The following is a 14,494-nucleotide window of genomic DNA, read 5'->3' as shown; positions in this document are numbered from 1 at the left end:
GTTTACTGAAATACTTTCTTTTGCTCCAATCTGTTATCATTTAATCAAGTTGTTATCCCTGGACATAATGAACCAATTTTGAAAGTTGTTCATTCAAAAGATGAAAATTTTGACATAAATCCTAATTAGAGAAATTCATGAAATATGCAAATGAGCACATAATCAGAATGCCAAGCTCCATCACATTTAATGCATACATAGACCTAAGTGAGATCATCGGTAGCAAAGTTTGTTCGAAATCAGTACATTCAATATTGATATAAGGCCGATTACAGAAAATAACAAACAATGCAATTAAGCTTAATCTGTGAGCCATGCCCACCAACTTTAGCATCATAAGGTCAAGGAACAGTTACAGTTACAAATTTGGCTTGGTAATTCTTTAAATAATGAGTTTATACCATGGGCATCATCTCTGCATATCCTCTACTATATCCAGGGGTCACGCTAGAGCTCGCCACATTCGCAAAATGCGACAAAAAGTGCTGAGTGGCGAATAAAATGTCTTCTTGGTTCGCCACGCCAATGAAAGTGTGGCGAACTGGCCTCAAACTCAAAAACCCCGGTCAAATTCACGGTGAACAATGCGGTACTATCAGGTGAAGAAATCCGTGTGACTATAACTCTCGCTCTCAGTGCCACGTCTGGTCTACAAGACTCGAGAGTGGTTGCGTATGTACACATTGCTGAACTCAGCAAGCCATAAAGCTTTTCCCTTTACCCTTTGAACCCAGTTTAGTGCCATATAAGGACTAAAATAATGACATCATCCAGCCTAACAATGGAGAGTTCGTGAACTTTCCGAGAAGGGGTCAGTGGCTTACATGAATTTTTAATCAGGTCGGCGACCCCAGGCCCGCTGCTGTACACTCAACGAGAGTCGAGAGACCAGGCTCAGACACAGAAGACGATTATATCATGTACAGCTATTGCTCTCTGAGGGATAGAAACGGTATATTTTAGCACTTTTTTGAGAATATTCTATGGAAAAATGGAGCGATTTGTTTGCCAAATTGATTGCGATTGAACGTAGCGTTGGATGGCAGCATGGCCATCATTGCATGACGCCGTTTTCTTTCATTGTGCACAATGAAGAAATTTGTAGGATTTTAGTTAATCTGAAGTGTATTTTGTTAAACCCCATGGACACTGTCCGGGGGGACTTATAGGTTTGGTCATGTCCGTGCGTGTGTGCGTGCGTCCGTGCGTGCGTGTGTGCGTCTGTGCGTCCGTCCGTTCACGCAGATATCTCAGAGATGCCTGAAGCGATTTCATTCAAACTTGGTACAAAGATTACTTCATATGTCATACAGATGCACATCGATTTGTTTTGTGATACGATCCAATATGGCTGCCAGGCGGCCATTTTATTACGATTTTTTCATGTACAGAGCCATAATTCAGGCATGTTTCAACTGATTTTATTCAAAGTTGGTACAAGGACATTGACCAATGTCATAGATATGCACGTCAATTCTTTTTGTGATACGATCCAATATGGCCGCCAGGCGGCCATTTTATTACGATTTTTTCATGTACAGAGCCATTACTCAGGCATGTTTGTACAGATTTTATTCAAAGTTGGTACAAGGACATTGACCAATGTCATAGCTATGCACATCAATTTGTTTTGTGATACGATCCAATATGGCCGCCGTGCGGCCATTTTGTTACGATTTTTTCATGTACAGAGCCATAACTCAGGCATATCTCAACCAATTTTATTCAAACTTGGTACAAGGACATCGACCTATGTCATACACATGCACATTGATTTGTTTTGTGATACGATCCAATATGGCCGCCGTGTGGCCATTTATTACGTTTTTTCATGTCCAGAACCATAACTCAGACATGTATCAAGCGAATTTATTCAATGTTGGTACAAGGAGATTGACCAATGTCATACCCGGTACACATGCATGTTAATTTGTTTTGTGATACCATCCAATATGGCTGCTGTGCGGCCATTTTGTTTTGATTTTTTCATGTACAAAGCCATAACTCAGGCATATTTCAACCGATTTTAATCAAAGTTGGTACAAGGTGTCATACATATGCACATTGATTTGTTTTGTGATTCGATCCAATATGGCCACCATGTGGCCATTTTATTACGATTTTTTCATCTCCTGAACTACAACTCAGACATGTATCAAGCGAATTTATTCAAAAGTATTTTTATCACAGACCTAATGAAGAGGACTCTATCCTCTCTGAGGACCTGTAATCAAAGCACCCATTAACAAGTGGGGACTGTGTCATCAACGATGACTTGTTGATTTTCAAGTGACTTACAATCGATAAGCTCATGCAAACTGTTGATATCGTGGCCTTATCCAGCCTGTCGCGAGAGAGCCACGACGGTTGACCTAGTTTGTTTACAATTTATGTGTTGTTACTGTTAACATCGTGACATATTTCCTACGTTGCGTCGCGTCTGACATGTGTCTGTTGCATCTCCACAAGGTGACTGGAAACCATATTTTGTGAGTTCAAAGCCAATAGCGAGCGGCGAAACCACAAAAAGGGCCTTATTTTAGGAGTTTAATGTACCCACCTTACATACGGCCACATCATACGTCATTTGAAAGCTTATATATCTCTACTTTAAGAAAATTGACGATGTGGAGCTGCCAAGTAGGGCCATAACCTCCTAATTTGCATAATTAACAAGGTTACCCAATTTGCATAAATGCGATATAATATTTGAAATTTATTGTTAACTTCTCTAACGATACGTTTAAACTATCGAGTGATATATCAAATGAAAGGTCTTTCCATGTAGAATACACAATGGATATTCAAAGAGATATTGAAATTGATTTCACTGAAATATTTTCATGTTTATATGGAAAACATTATTTTCCCCTTTTGAATAACAATATTTTAAAATTTTAACACATAAGGCTAGCTACAACACACAGCCACATCATACATCATTTGAAAGCTTATTATCTCTACTTCAAGAAAATTGACAATTTGGAGCTACCAAATCGGGCCATAACCCCCTAATTTGCATAATCAACACGCATACCCAATTTGCATAAATGCGATATAGTATTACAAATTTATAGTTAACTTCTCTAAACATACGTTTAAACTATCGAGTGATATATCAAATGAAAGGTATTTGCATGTAGAATACAAAATGAATATCCAAAGAGATATTGAAATTGATTTCACTGAAATATTTTCATATTTATATGGAAACAATATTTTTCCCTTTAGAATAACAATATTTTAAAAGTTTTAACACATATAGCCCTATCATACAGCCACATCATACGTCATTTGAAAGCTTATTATATCTCTTTGAATAAAATTGACAATGTTGAGCTATCAAGGAAGGCCGTACCCCTTTTATGTGCATAATTTACACTGGTAAGCACTTTGCAGAAATGAGATATAAAATTAGAAAATTCATTGTTAACTATTCTAAACATACTTTTACACTATCGAGTGATATATGGTATTTGGTAATGGTATTTGCATGTAAAACACAAAATTGATATCAAAAGTGATATTTAAAGTGATTTTACTGAAATATTTTCATATTTCTGTTGAAATAAATATTTCCTCTTTTGTACTTTTAAAAAAATTAACTAAAGTATCAATGCAACCACAAGCATTATGATGTGAAAAAAGTGCGTAGAACATGGAGAACAAACAGCTGAAATTAGTTCTGAAAATTATTACTTTTTTGTTGAATGTATGTTTTAAAACATATGAACACCTCTTCTTGTTTACAATATTATCCAATACCGATGTCTAGCTTTTATAGGTCAGAGGCTGATTCTTTGAATATGCCTTTTGTTTGGAGTATAATATAGCCATTCACAGCATAAGGAAACTTTTTAATGTTACTCAAGAATACCAACATTTTCTTGTAATGTTGTAACCATGAAAACAGGATATATATAACATTTTGATTTTAACATATATTGTAAATGATTTGAACGCCAACATTATTTCGTAAAGATGTGTTGGGAAAATATCACCAATTACTATTAAGTGCAAACATAAAAAAGATCCACATGAACGACACTATTAAGTAGCTCTGTAGCTGAAACAATGTGTCAGAGTAAGCTGCAGTCAAAGTAATGGCATGATTCATGATCCAAATCATTCATGTAATTTCCAGTAAATCTAGTAATTGTAGGAATTCATCATCCTCTTCTTCACCAGCATTGTCATGAGTAAAACGGTTGCCACAGTTATCGCTGCCTTGGCAGGAACAAAGGTCTGTGCAGGGAAGATTAATTTGACAGCAGACACAATTGGTGACATGTAATGAGAGAAAGCAGCTCCACACATCGTTCATATCTTAGTTGTTTGAATTTTGTGTATGATATTGTGTATATTGTAAGTGTATATTATGTTATGTTTGGCCGTTTTATGTATAGTGTTGATTTGCCATGGCGAGACGTAGCCCTAATCTACGTGTCCTGCCCTATGGGGTAGCAAGACTAATGTGACACTGCGATCCTTTGATGCTATATAGAGTTGTCTTCATCAGTCCTTCATTTTCTTTTGGTGAAACATGTGCACTGATTGAATGATCGAGTTGTTCCACTGAAGTTCAGTTTGTTCAAGTACGGAAGCTAGAATGTCTACTGTTCGTTCAGGCTGTATTTGTGTATGCTCATTTGAATCGGAGATCGGACTGTTGTAGGTTTTGTGAAGTTTGGCATCATCGTAACGTTTATATTTCCGTTTCTTATGTATGTGATTAGGCTACGCTCACAAATAACGGTGGGGCGGAGGAATTCGGGTTGGATTCGAAAATTTTGGGACATTGTAGAGGGGTACGTGGAGTTTTTGATCTGCATATAGGGGACCTGAAAATGTTTTGGTTCCCTTTTACTTTTTACGATTCCAAGGTTTTGAAAGTAATTTAATGAAAATTTAATAACATTTAAATGTCATCCGATCGTCCAAAGTTAGTAATAATTAAACAAGATTTAGAATCGTTTTGTCGCATTTCATTACTTTTATCTCAAAAATATCTTGTTAGCTCACGTGTGTAAACACGTGGGCTAATGTCATAGCGATGTCTGTCTGTCTGTCCGTGTGTGTGTGTGTGTGTGTGTGTGTGTGTGTGTGTGTGTGTGTGTGTGTGTCTGTCTGTCTGTCTGTTTACACGATAACTCAAAAACGCCTGAACGGATTCAAGTCAGATTTGATACACAGGTACCATATGCTACTTGCAAGAACTGATTAGATTTTGGTTAGTGTGGCTTGCATATCAATGAAGTTATGCAATATCGTTTTTTTCCGTACAATGGTTTCCCTATGGAGACGGTAATGACAGAGTAGACATATATCAAATAAACTGCACAAAATTTCATGAAACTTTTCACAGATGACAATCTCAGAACATTATGATGGTACTGTGAGTGTCATGTCAATTACCTTCTCATTTGCATATTTAATGAACTTTTGTTATTAGTGAGATAACTCTGAAATTCCTGTACTAAACTTGATGATACTTGCAACAATATTGATCTGATATATATCTAATTATACTTTGAAGCATTGGGCAGTGTCAAGTTAATAAATAGGTCATTTGCATATTTTATGAAGTTTTGTAATTAGTCATATAACTCCGATATAACTTGACCAAATGTGATGAAATCTGCTGCAGATACTGATCCGACTGATATCTAACTGTAGTGTAAAGCATTAAGTAGTGTGAAATTAATTAAGGGTTCATTTGCATATTTAATGAAATTTGTAATTAGGTATATAACTCTGAAATTCCAGCACCCAAGTCTTTGAAATTGGGTACAGATATTGTTTTGATAAATATCTAATTGTACTGAGAAGCATTTGGCAGTGTCAAGTTAACAAATAGGTCATTTGCATATTTTATGAAGTTTGGTAATTAGTGATATAACTCCAAAATAACTGCACCAAATGTGATGAAATCTGCTGCAGATACTGATCCGACAGATATCTAATTGTGGTGTAGAGCATTTACTTGTGTGAAGTTAATTAAGGGTTAATTTGCATATTTAATGAACTTTGTAATTAGTGATATTACTCCAAAATTACAGCGTTAAATTTGATGAAACTTGCTACAGATGTTGATCTGATAAATATCATATTGTACTGAGAAGCACTGAACAGTGTCAAGGTAATAATTAGCTCATTTGCATATTTCATGAAGTTTTATAATTAGTCATATAACTCCGAAATAACTGCATCAAATGTGATGAAAACTGCTGCATATACTGATCTGACAGATATCTAACTGTGTTGTAAAGCATTTAGTAGTGTAAAGTTAATTAATGGTTCATTTGCATATTTAATAAACTTTGTAATTAGGTATATAACTCTGAAATTACGGCACCAAATTTTGCGAAACGTGCTACAGATATTGATTTGATAAATATTCAATTGTGCTATGAATCATTGAATAGTGTCAAGTAAATTTAGGGATTATTTGCATATTTAATGAACTTTGTAATTAGTGACATAACTCTAAAATTACAGCATTAAATTAAATGAAACGTGCTACAAATGTTGATCTGATGGATATCTAATTGTCATATGAAGCATTGAGCAGTGTCAAGTTAATTAACAGCTCATTTGCATATTAAATAAAGTTTTGTAATTAGTGATTAAAATCTGAGAGTACTGTGCAATGTTGAAAAAAACCTGCTTCATATAGTGATAACATATATCTTATTGTTCTCTGAAGCGCACTGCTATTAATGAACCTGTTGTAAAACACGTGAGCATATTCAGTTCATATCTGTGTATTTTGTATTGTCTTGTTGTTGCATGATTGTTCTAATGTATCGTAATGTTTCGCGTTAACAAGGCCCTTGAATGTTGCCGTTTGGTTTCATGAACCGCAATGTATCTGTTTGTTTGTGTGTGTTTTGCAGTCGAGAATGTCTCTTTGTTGCACCGATGACCTTTATAGATAATGAGGTCTAACGATATGATTTCTTGAGAAGAGCTTTCGAAAATTTGAAAGTATGATGCATTTGTTTATGTTTGATATGAATTAATTAAGCTCGTGTTGAGTTTCAATGAGAATCACATCATCGTTCTGAATCTCAGTCAGAGCGATATTTGTTCAGTGTGTTGCTGAATTATTCTCATTTTGTCTTGTGAAATGTAATGTCGGGAATTTCTGGTAAAACTGAAGATCCCGTACCACACCCAAATACATGACGGTAAAATTCACTGTTGACTTGAAAGTGTTGTTTTTCAAGATCATTTTCAGCATAACTATCATGTATTTGTTGTTGGTTTTTTGATTATGCAATCATTTGATGATCTTTCCTGATTTAATGCTCTGTCGACTGATTCCATTGCTTCATTGTGCTGTGTATTAGTGTACATTGAAACAATGTCTAGTGTTACCAATGTCGCATTGGCCGGAACTTTTATTGTCTCAAGTTTCCATGTAAAATCTGTCGTCTCTTGATATATGTTGTTTATTTCTTCACGATTTGTTTGAGAAAATAGTCAATGAATTCTGATCTGTGAAAGGTTGGACTGCATCATCCACTTATAATTGGGCGGCCCACGAACTTTCCTGGTGGGCGTCATTTTGTTCACTTGTATTTTTAGCATGAGGTACCAACTTGTAAGTGGTGCTAGTATTTTACTGTTAACTGGAATAATCTCCATGGCTAATTAACACTTTATATAAAACAGCCAAACATAATATACACTGACAATATACACAATATCATACATAAAATGCAAGCAACGAAGATACGAACGGTGTGTTGAGTGTTGCTTTTCCTTCATAAATACGGTAAATGAAATATGGTGCCTTCCGTCTACATATTCCACATAACTGAACTGAAAATACAGATGTAACACAGATGTAGTAACCAATGATGTCTCCATCAAAACAAGATTTCTAGAGAAATTGAAACAAAATGACATCAATAAAACAAAGGGCCATTCACACACAGCTATTTATAACAAGATTGGAACTAATTTGAGATAATTGGATGGTGAAGTAATGTCGGTTTAATTTGCAAATTTAAGCTCATCTGCTTTTCTTTTTACTTGTTTTTAAGAGTAACTTGTAAATTTCAACACTCGACTATAGAGTGCAAAACACGTTTTAATTGCAAAATATGAAGACACAATTATCCGAATTAGTTCCCATTGGTTTTATGTATAATTGTTGTTTCAGCTATATGGGAATTAGACAGGAAAAGGTTCCAGTTGCGTATCCTTAATAAAAAAATCAATTGCAAAACAAATTCAGATATTTATCCCCATAACGTGAGCATTATTCGTATTTACTACACAATATTTTGAATATTAAAAACGAGTCAAGATGTTTACGATTTAATTGAAAATATTCAATAAGAATATTTTGAATACACGTTTGGAGTTCATGATTCTATTCTACATGCAAATACCTATCATTTGATATATCACTTGATAGTTGAAAAGTAAGTTTAGAGTACTTAACAATGGATTTTTGTAATTTTATATCGTATTCATGCAAATTAGGTACCCGTGTGCATTATGCAAATTAAATAATTACAGCCCTATTTGTCAGCTGCATATCGTCATTTTTCATGAGGCAGAGATAATAGGCTTTCAAATAACGTTTGATGTGGTTGTGTGATGCGGTTCTATGTGTTAAAATTATTAAAATATCGTTATTCAAAAGGGGAAAGTATATTGTTCTACATTAGTACGAAAACATTTTAGTAAAATCATTTTAATATCTCTTTGGATATCCATTTTGTATTCTCCATGCAAATACCTTTCATTTGATATATCACTCGATAGTTTAAAGTATGTTTATAGTAGTTAATAAATTTCTAATTTTATATCGCATTATGCAAATTGGGTACCCATGTAAATTATGCAAATTAAGGGCCACGTCCGTACTTGACAGCTCCACATTGTCAATGTTCTTGAAGTAGAGATAGTAAGCTTTCAAATGACGTATGATGATGCTGTACGATTTGGCTTTTTGTATTAATTTTTTTAAATATTGTTATTGAAAAGGGAAAATATTTTTTAATATAAATATGACAATATTTCAGTGAAATGAATTTAAATATCTTTTGGATGTCTGTTTAGTATTCTACATGCAAATACCTTTCATTTGATATATCACTCGATAGTTTAAAAGTATGTTTCGAGTAGTGAATGAATAATATCTAATATTATATCGCATTTATGCAAATTGGGTACCCGTCGGATTTATGCAAATTAGGGGCTACGGCCGTACTTGACTGCTAAATGTTGTCTATTTTCTTCAAGTAGAGACAGTAAGCTTTCAAATGATGTATAATGTGGCTGTATGATGTGGCTGTATGTGTTCAAAATTTTAAAATATTGTTATTGAAAAGGGGAAAATATTTTTTTCAATATAAATATGAAAATATTTCAGTAAAACCATTTTAAATATCTTTTTGGATATCAATTTTGTATTTTACATGCCAATACCTTTCATTTGATATATCACTCGATAGTTTAAAAGTATGTTTAGAGTAGTTAACAATGAATTTCCTAATTTTATATCACATTTATGCAAATTGGGTACCCATGTGAATTATGCAAATTAGGGGGTTATGGCCCTAATTGGCAGCTCCACATCGTCAATTTTCTTGAAGTAGAGATAATAAGCTTTCAAATGATGTATGATGTGGCTGTATGTAAGGTGGGTACATTAAGTGTGAAAAATAGGTGAGCCTGCCGCTCGCCTATAAGTGAAAACACTGTATTTAGGCCGTGGGCTAGAGGGGGTCTACGTGCACCCCCCCCCCCCCACAGGATATAAACAAACCTGTATTTTTCAGAAGCCTTGGGATCCCTAGAATACGAAATGGAATTTTAACAGAAAAAATATAGGGACGCAATAGCTGTTATGGTCATGTTTTGACGGGTACCGCAAAATCACCATTTTCCAAGCCAAATGCATTTTCGTCAAATCTGTCTTCTTGTAAGTCATGTGCTGAGCTCATTTTTAACATAACCTCACTTGTTTGGTATCATTAGAAAGGGAATTTATTCTTCTTTAAGATGACATATTGTACTATGCAATATTTTCTACAGTTTTTGTGAAATATGACCAAAACTTACCCCATACCCAAAAATTTAACATTGCAAATTACAGTAAATCTAAAATTCTACCAATTTTTTAGCTTGGCACAATAAAAAATGCAATGCTTTGTATGAAATCTGTTTTATTTGATACAGGGACATGTCAGAAAAATGAAATAGACTTTTAACAGAAAAAATATTGGGACTCTACAGCTGTAACAGTCATATTTTGAAGGCTACCGCAAAACCACAGTGTTGCAGATTTGCATGCATTTTTGTTATATCTGTCTTCTTATAAGTCATTTGCTGAGCGTGATTTTGAATATAACCTCACTTGTTAGGTATCATTAGAAAGATAATTTACTAATCTTTAAAATGACATATTGTAACATGCAATATCTAGTATAGTTTTCATGATATATGACCAAAACTTACCCCATACCCCAAAGTTTACATTGAAAATTGCAGTCATAGCTAAAACCAAATTCTACAATCTTTTAGCTAGACACAAAAAATCTGGCCGTTTTTGCTATTAAATATGTTTTATTTGGTACAGGGACATGTAAGAAATATGAAATAGACTTTTAACAGAAAAATATTGGGACTCTACAGCTGTAACAGTCATATTTTGAAGGGTACCGCTAAACCACAGTGTTGCAGATTTGCATGCATTTTTGTTAAACTTGTCTTCATATAAGTCATCTGCTGAGCGTGATTTTGAATATAACCTCACTTGTTAGGTATCATTAGAAAGATAATTTACTAATCTTTAAAATGAGATATTGTTACATGCAATATCTTGTATAGTTTTCATGATATATAACCAAAACTTACCCCATACCCCAAAGTTTACATTGAAAATTGCAGTCATAGCTAAAATCAGATTCTACCATTTTTTAACCTAGACATATAAAATCTGTCCGTTTTTGCTATTGAATCTGTTTTATGTGGTACAGGGATATGTCAGAAATATGAAATGGACTTTTAACAGAAAAAATATTGGGACTCTACAGCTGTAACAGTCATATTTTGAAGGCTACCGCAAAATCACATGTGTTGCAGATTTGCATGCATTTTTGTTAAATTTGTCTTTATATATAGGTTATCTGCTGAGCTTGTTTTTGAATATAACCTCACTTGTTAGGTATCATTAGAAAGATAATTTACTAATCTTTAAAATGACATATTGTAACATGCAATATCTAGTATAGTTTTCATGATATATGACCAAAACTTACCCCATACCCCAAAGTTTACATTGAAAATTGCTGTCATAGCTAAAATCAAATTCTACCAATGTTTTACGCAGACATAAAAAGTGGGCAATTTTTTTATGAAATCTGTTTTATTTTGAACTTGGCCATATCAGAAATACGAAATGAACTTTTAACAGAAAAAAATATTGGGATTCTATGGCTGTAACCGGCATATTCTGCGGGGTACTGCAAAATCACAGCAGTGCAGACTCATATGTGTTTTTGTTAATTTTGTCCCATTGTAGGTCATCTGCTGAGCTTATTTTATTACATAACCATGTTTATTTGGTACCATCGAAAAGGTAATTTAGTAGTTTTTAAAATGACATATTGTTATATGCCATATCTTATATAGTTTTCATTGAATATGACGAAAACTTACCCCATACCACAAAGTTTATATCGAAAATTACTTTCGTAGCTACCGTCAAATTCTACCAATTTTCTAGCTAGACATAACAAATAAGGCAATGCTTCATATGAAATCTTTTTATTTGCTACTGGGGAATGTCAGAAATATGAAATAGACTTTTAACAGAAAATATATTGGGACTCTACAGCTGTAACAGTCATATTTTGAAGGGTATCGCAAAATCACAGTATTGCCAACTCGCATGCTTTTTTGTTAAATCTGTCTTCTTATAAGTCATTTGCTGAGCTTCATTTTTGACAGAACCTGGCTTGTTAGGTATTATATAAAAAGGTAATTTACTAGCTTTTTAAAATGACATATTGTTAATATGCAATAATCTTGTTTAGCTTTCACGGTTACAGCCATAGAATCCAATTTTTTTCCTGTTAAAACTTCATTTCGTATTTCTGATGTGGCCAAGTTCAAAATAAAACAGATTTCATAAAAAATTTGACCACTTTTTTATGTCTGCGTAAAACATTGGTAGAATTTGATTTTAGCTATGACTGCAATTTTCAATGTAAACTTTGGGGTGTGGGGTAAGTTTAGGCCATATTTCATGAAAACTATACTAGGTATTGCATGTTACAATATGTAATTTCAAAGATTAGTAAATTATTTTTCTAATGATATCTAACAAGTGAGGTTATATTCAAAATCATGCTCAGCAAATAGCCTATATGAAGACAAGTTTAACAAAAATGCATGCAAATCTGCAACACTGTGATTTTGCTGTAGCCTTCAAAATATGACTGTTACAGTAAATGTTGTAGAGTCCCAATATTTTTTCTATTAAAAGTCCATTTCATATTTCTAACATATCCCTGTACCAAATAAAACAGATTTAATAGCAAAAACGGCCAGATTTTTTGTGTCTAGCTAAAGAATTTGTAGAATTTTGTTTTAGCTATGACTGCAATTTTCAATGTAAACTTTGGGGTATGGGGTAAGTTTTGGTCATATATCATGAATACTATACTAGATATTGCATGTTACAATATGTCATTTTAAAGATTAGTAAATTATCTTTCTAATGATACCTAACAAATGAGGTTATATTCAAAAACAAGCTCAGCAGATGACTTATAAGAAGACAGATATAACAAAAATGCATGCAAATCTGCAACACTGTGGTTTTGCGGTAGCCTTCAAAATATGACTGTTACAGCTGTAGAGTCCCAATATTTTTTCTGTTAAAAGTCTATTTCATATTTCTGACATGTCCCTGTACCAAATAAAACAGATTTAATAGCAAAAACGGCCAGATTTTTTGTGTCTAGCTAAAAGATTTGTAGAATTTGGTTTTAGCTATGACTGCAATTTTCAATGTAAACTTTGGGGTATGGGGTAAGTTTTGGTCATATATCATGAAAACTATACTACATATTGCATGTTACAATATGTCATTTTGAAGATTAGTAAATTATCTTTCTAATGATACCTAACAAGTGAGGTTATATTCAAAAACAAGCTCAGCAGATGACTTATAAGAAGACAGATATAACAAAAATGCATGCAAATCTGCAACACTGTGGTTTTGCGGTAGCCTTCAAAATATGACTGTTACAGCTGTAGAGTCCCAATATTTTTTCTGTTAAAAGTCTATTTCATATTTCTGACATGTCCCTGTACCAAATAAAACAGTGGCAACAATACTTGACTTCGTAGTTCAACTTCAAGTAAAAATTATAATAATATAATAATAATATTTATTGCTTGCTTGTAAATATAGGATTTACATCACATTTGTGGCAATAAAAGTGTGATACAAAATAAGTTAAAATTTTCTTCAATAAAGATAAAGTATTACAGTATAATAATAGTAGCTAATAATAAATATAACTAGGTATTTCTTTGTTTGTATAAAGTAAAAATATAATCTGCAAGTTGTTCATTAAAAGAGAACTCTTGTTTTGTTAGTAGAGAAATAAGCTGATTTCAGTATTGTCGTTTGGGAAATTGATTTTACTGAAAAAGTTCTTTCTTTGGACTTTGTATTTCTGACAGACTAATAAAAGTGTGTTTCATCTTCAATACTGTTGGTGTTACACTGATTGCAGTATCTTTCAGTAATTGGGGTTTTTGGAACAGTGTGTCTTCCTTTTTCAATTGCTAGATCATGATTGCTAATGCGAAGTTTGGTGAGTAATTTTCTTTTCTCACCTTGTAACTGTGTTAAGTAGGGTTCTAATCTAAATTATGCTTTATTTTGGCATACATTCTTAGTTTACTATTTTCATCAGTGATCAATTTTTTCCAAAAGACCTCATAATTGTTTGTTAAATTTGTTTTCATTAATCCAGTTATAAACTTTGTGGTGTTTAAGTGATGGAGCTTTATCAAGGAGAAAGTCCATTCCATTGTCTTTAATTAAAGCACTTAAACAGTTAAACCAGGATCTATTGTTAGTGTTGTTTACCATTTGCTCCAGAAAAGCTTCTTTAGCGAGATTATAATGTGGCAGTTGTACGATACGAAGCCAGTGTTTAACAATATTAAGTTTGATCTCAAGTAGAAGTGGGAATTGTCCTAGTTCACCCCTCACAGCGGCATTACAAGCTTGTCTATTACACTGTAAAATGTTCTTACAAAATTTGAGGTGAGTTTTTTCAATTGCTGATTTATCCCACTTCTTGTAGTCCATGAAATCTTGTCCCCAAATCTCTGAGCCATACAGTAAAACAGGTTTAATGAAAACATTGAATAGATGAAAATTTGAAATATGCATTTCAAGATATATTGTTACATCTGTATTGTATGAATATACATACCTGTTGACCCC

Source organism: Ptychodera flava, unplaced genomic scaffold (assembly GCF_041260155.1).
Source record: "Ptychodera flava strain L36383 unplaced genomic scaffold, AS_Pfla_20210202 Scaffold_83__1_contigs__length_492613_pilon, whole genome shotgun sequence".
Taxonomy (NCBI): Eukaryota; Metazoa; Hemichordata; class Enteropneusta; family Ptychoderidae; genus Ptychodera; species Ptychodera flava.
This window is presented reverse-complemented; position numbering follows the sequence as displayed.